At 37.1% G+C, this 5,279-nt stretch overlaps 1 pseudogene across 1 annotated transcript; it reads left to right on the forward strand.

Annotated features, from left to right (window-relative positions):
- Positions 1-2,943: 2,943 nt before the first annotated feature.
- On the forward strand, positions 2,944-4,240 carry LOC100950754 (annotated as a pseudogene). Its single transcript, XR_154395.3, has one exon. The product of XR_154395.3 is annotated as a 26S proteasome regulatory subunit 4 pseudogene (transcript).
- The last annotated feature ends 1,039 nt before the right edge of the window (positions 4,241-5,279 follow it).

A 5,279-nucleotide genomic window follows, 5' to 3' on the forward strand; every position in this document is an offset into this window, starting at 1 on the left:
AAAAAAAAAAAAAAAAAAAAAAAAAAAAAAGAGAGAGAGAGATTGCCATTGGATCACTAAGTGAAATAGTGAGATAAGTCACTCCCATTTCTTCTCATTCCCAGACTTCTGAAATATAACAATGGAAGAAATAGCACCAATCAATTACAACCACATAACACAGCCTAGAGGATATTAGCCTAGCTCTGTAAGGCATTACCATAAAATTGTTGTCATAATTGGTTCTTCATAAGGACATTCCTTGTTTCTATCAAGTCAGATGATTCAGTGTTATGGGTAAAACAGTAACTCAAGTGTGTTTCATGAATATGTCCCCTGCTCAATTTCATTTGCCATGTTACAATGTTATATGGAATAGCCTGCCCATAAGTCCATAGATGCTGTGGTTGGCAAAGTTATTATTGGCAAGTGAGGCAAATTCATTTTCTAGGATAAGTGTGTATTCTAATATGAGTGAAGTGTTATTCCTTCCAGAATGAGGTTTCTCAGATGAAATAAGACTTTTACTAGGTAGCCAGCCTATCCTATCAAAAAAATAGTACTGTGTTCAAGATACAATATTGACTCTTATGGTGGGGAGATTGGACATCCAGCCATGGTTATAAATAGATCATCCATGGTGAATAAAAATCCAGATTATTTAGCCCATGTATAACCCCCACCTCTACTGACATAAACTCTTTTCTAATTAGACTACTGATGATTCAGGCTTGGAAAAGAAGCTGACAAACATTTATGGAACTGGTCAACTTGCCTACTAGATTATTAAGATCCTCCACTGCTGGGACTTTAATTATATCGAACTAATCTCTTCATAATAATTTGAATAATATTCCATCATCATCATAAATTCCACTCCCACACAAATGGAGGGGATTATAAAGTATTTTATACATAAAATCTCTAACTCAGAAGATAGTTTTGGTTCTATGAAATAAATAAATCTTTAGTATTTCCTGAATATTGGCCTAAAGTGTTTTATATGTTCAAACTAATTAAAATTTCCTAACATCTCTATTGGATAGTTTTTAGTAATATTCCCATTTATAGTTAAAAATGTAGGTATAGTTGGAAGGTAAACACTTGCTTCAGTTATTAAACAGATATGCAAGAATTCAAGACTAAAGTTGGGCTTTATAACTCATGCTCTTAACTACTATGTTATGCAGATATTTCAAAGGAGGAGATCATGTCAATGCATTTTGTAAATAGCCATTTCATAAGCAGAAATGAAAGCAATGTCAACTAAGACTTTTGATTAAAATGTACTTGATTTCTTTTTTAATTATTTCAGACTAGTATGAGGGTACATATGATTAGGTTACATTGTTTGCATTTGTTAGGAAATGTACAAGTTGTATTTGGGGGGGGCAAACAGGGGCTCAGTAAAATTTACTTGATTTAATTAAACTGTGGCAGGGATGAAACCTAAATTTACACTTTTGCAGATCTTCTTGGGATGCCAACTTGTTTTATTCTAATATGAACTGCACATACTTCAATGCATTGGGTCTTAACATAAAGCTGGACAAATTGTAGTTACAGCAAAAATTCTTGGTGATTATGTTTAAAGAAAGATATAGTTGGAAAATAGAGAGGAAGAATGAAAATTCAAAGCAACATTGGACTTTAAGGGAAAAATTACTACTAAGTATATTCCTTTTAGGTCTCCATGATTTCCATTGAGAGACCATAGCACTCAGTATGCTTTCTGTTGTCACATGTGGGGACTTTGATGTTTAAGTAAGAGGCTATCTCAAGGCTAGTATAAAATCTATCTCCAAATCTATCTCTGTCTAAAGTTGGCAAAATAAAAAGATATTATTTCCTTTCCTCCCATCAACCAATCAATCTCTCTCATACATGCACATGCTCATGCACAAGTGCACACACATAAACATACAAAAAGAACATACAAGAAGAATAAGAAACAAAGATTCAGAGTTCAGCATTAATAAGACTTGCCTGTAACCATGAAGAAAAATATATGAGGAGAAAAAGAAGAAAGAATGGTCCCTGATTTAGTAAAAGAAATGAGAATGTCTAGTTGTATAATGAGGGAGAGAGTAACAAGAAAGTAATCACTTGCCAAAGCACCATAGGAAAGCTTGTTAATTGGAGATGTTTTATATCAGAGAGGGCAGTGCACTGGAATTAGATACACCTGTTGAAAATCTCTATAAGGAACAGTTATATGCCCCTTGTTACTTAATTCTGCCCTGTGACTATCTGAATAGCAACTGAACCAACTGTATCCAAACTTGGAGATCGCAAGAAAAGAGATAATTGATGAGGAACACGTGATCTTCAGATAAGATCTGCATTTTATTAAGTAGGATTTTTTTTTCTTTGCCTCTCTCCCATCATCTAAAAAGTCAGAAACCAAACTTCTGCCACACACGTAACAGGGGATACGTTTTTATTTGTGAGGAAACTAAAGTGTTTCAGAGTTGAACATAAAAAAATTTGAAGTCTCTCATAATCTATCTCACTGTCATAATGATCACTTTTAGTGAAACCTAGCAGTTGACAAGCTATGTCCATTCAAAAGATGTTCAAAGCAACTTTTCAGTGCCTCTCTTCTATGTACAATATATAGCTAAGAATCAACAGACTTAGAGAAAGCCTCTAACTGGGGATGAGAGAGCAAAACTACCAAGCATCTCTTGGTAACTTGGAGAAAACAGACAATGTAGGTAAGAGACACTTCTACATAGAAAACATGACTTGCATTCCCAAGGAGATAAAAGAATATATTTCAACCTTGAAACAAAAGCATGCTGTTAGGTTAAAGGAAAAATCAGGTAACAATGGAAACACTTGAAAATTAAAAATATGATAGCTGAAAAATAAAATTCAATAAAAGGGTTAGGAGTACAATTAAAGAAATTTCATAGGGGCTGTGTGCACTTTTGGCAGTGGCAGAGTGAGCAGCTGAGGCAAGATGGGTCAAAGTCAGAGTGGTGGCCATGGTCCTGGAGGTGGCAAGAAGGATGACAAGGATAAGAAAAAGAAATATGAACCTCTTGTACTAACCAGAGTGGGGAAAAAGAAGAAGAAAACAAAGGGACCAGGTGCAGCCAGTAAACTACCACTGGTGACACCTCACAATCAGTGCCGATTAAAATTGTTGAAGTTAGAGAGAATTAAAGACTATCTTCTCATGGAGGAAGAATTCATTAGAAATCAGGAACAAATGAAACCATTACAGGAAAAGCAAGAGGAGGAAAGATCAAAAGTGGATGATCTGAGAGGAACCCCAATGTCAGTAGGAACCTTGGAAGAGATCATTGATCACAATGATGCCATTGTGTCCACATCTGTGGACTCAGAACACTATGTCAGCATCCTTTCATTTGTAGACAAGGATCTGCTGGAACAAGGCTGTTCGGTCCTGCTCAAACACAAGGTGCATGCCGTGATAGGGGTGCTGATGGATGACACAGATCCCCTGGTCACAGTGATGAAGGTGGAAAAGGCACCCCAGGAAATCTATGCAGATTTTAGGGGCTTAGACAACCAAATCTAGGAAATTAAGGAATCTGTGGAGATTCCTCTCACCCATCCTGAATATTATGAAGGGGTCATTCTTTATGGTCCACCTGGCACAGGTAAAACCTTGTTAGCTAAAGCAGTAGCAAACCAAACCTCAGCCACTTTCTTGAGAGTGGTTGGCTCTGACCTCATTCAGAAGTACCTAGGTGATGGGCCCAAACTTGTTCGGGAATTGTTTCGAGTTGCTGAAGAACATGCACCTTCCATCGTGTTTATTGATGAAATTGATGCCATTGGGACAAAAAGATATGACTCAATCTCTTGTCATAGAGAAATTCAGGAGACAATGTTGGAACTGTTGAACCAGTTGGATGGATTTGATTCAAGGGGAGATGTGAAAGTTATTATGGCTACAAACCAAACAGAAACTTTGGATCCAGCTCTTATCAGACCAGGCCACATTGACAGGAAGATAGAGTTTCCCCTGCCTGATGAAAAGACTAAGAAGCGCATCTTTCAGATTCACACAAGCAGGACAACCCTGGCTGATGATGTAATGCTCGATGACTTGATCATGGCTAAAGATGACCTCTCTGGTGCTGACATTAAGGCAATTTGTACAGAAGCTGGTCTGATGGCCTTAAGAGAATGTAGAATGAAAGTAACAAATGAAGACTTCAAAAAATGTAAAGAAAATGTTCTATATAAAAAACAAGAAGGCACCCCTGATGGGCTTTATCTCTAGTGAACCACAGTTGCTGTCAGGAAAATGGGAGGTTACTTGACCCCAGAGTGATGAGGTTGGAGAAGCTGCCCAGAGTCGTCCATGTTCCAGTTGACTGATATTAGCAAACATCGTCTGTATCTTTTGGAATATGATGTGTAAGCTGCCCCTTGGGTGGCCTTCATCTGTTGGTCAGTGTGCAGCACTCTCTTTCCCAATAAAGCGGGCTCTTTTCACAGACCAAAAAAAAAAAAAAAGAAATTTCATAGGAATAAAAGAGATGAACAAAGGATAGATAAGATATTTGTGAGTCAGTTCTCAGTGAGTCTAATATAGGTATTTCAGGAAAGGAAAAGAGGGAAAATAAGAGAGAAAAATTATCAAAAGTATTATAAGAAAATTTATCAGAAATTTAAGACCTGTGTTTCCATTTGAAATGTCTTAATGAAAACACAATTAATACACATTTTCAATAGGTATTGTGATAAAATTTTAGTGCTTGCAGGTTAAGTGGAAGATCGTAAACACATCGATAGAGAAAAAGAGCATATCAAAAAAGAAATCACAGCTCGGTGTGGTGGCTCATGTCTGTAATTATACCACTCTGAGAGGTGGAGGAGGGTGGATTATTTGAGCTCAGGAGTTCAAGACCAGCCTGAGCAAAGTGGGACCCTGTCTCTAACAAAAATAGAAAGATTAGCTGGGTGTTGTGATGGGCGCCTATAGTACCAGCTACTTGGGAAGCCAAGGCAGAAAGATCACTTGAACCAGGAATCTGAGGTATAAACTATGACACTATGACACTCAACCCCAAGGCAACACAGAGTGAGACTTAAAAAAAAAATCACAATAGAATCAGGCTTCTCAATAACAATTAGAGATACTAGAGGACAGTGGGATAATACTGTGAAGCTTTTAAAAATATAATTAGATAACTGGCCAAACTGCCAACACATGGGAGAGTATAATAAAGAAATTTTCAGAAAGAAAAGACTGGAAACATTCCCATCTCTTGTATACCTTCCTAGAAAGCTAGCAGAGCATGAACGCTGGCAAAGAA

The sequence above is a fragment of the Otolemur garnettii genome, unplaced genomic scaffold, assembly GCF_000181295.1.
Source record: "Otolemur garnettii isolate 467f Iridium unplaced genomic scaffold, OtoGar3 scaffold00122, whole genome shotgun sequence".
NCBI lineage: Eukaryota > Metazoa > Chordata > Mammalia > Primates > Galagidae > Otolemur > Otolemur garnettii.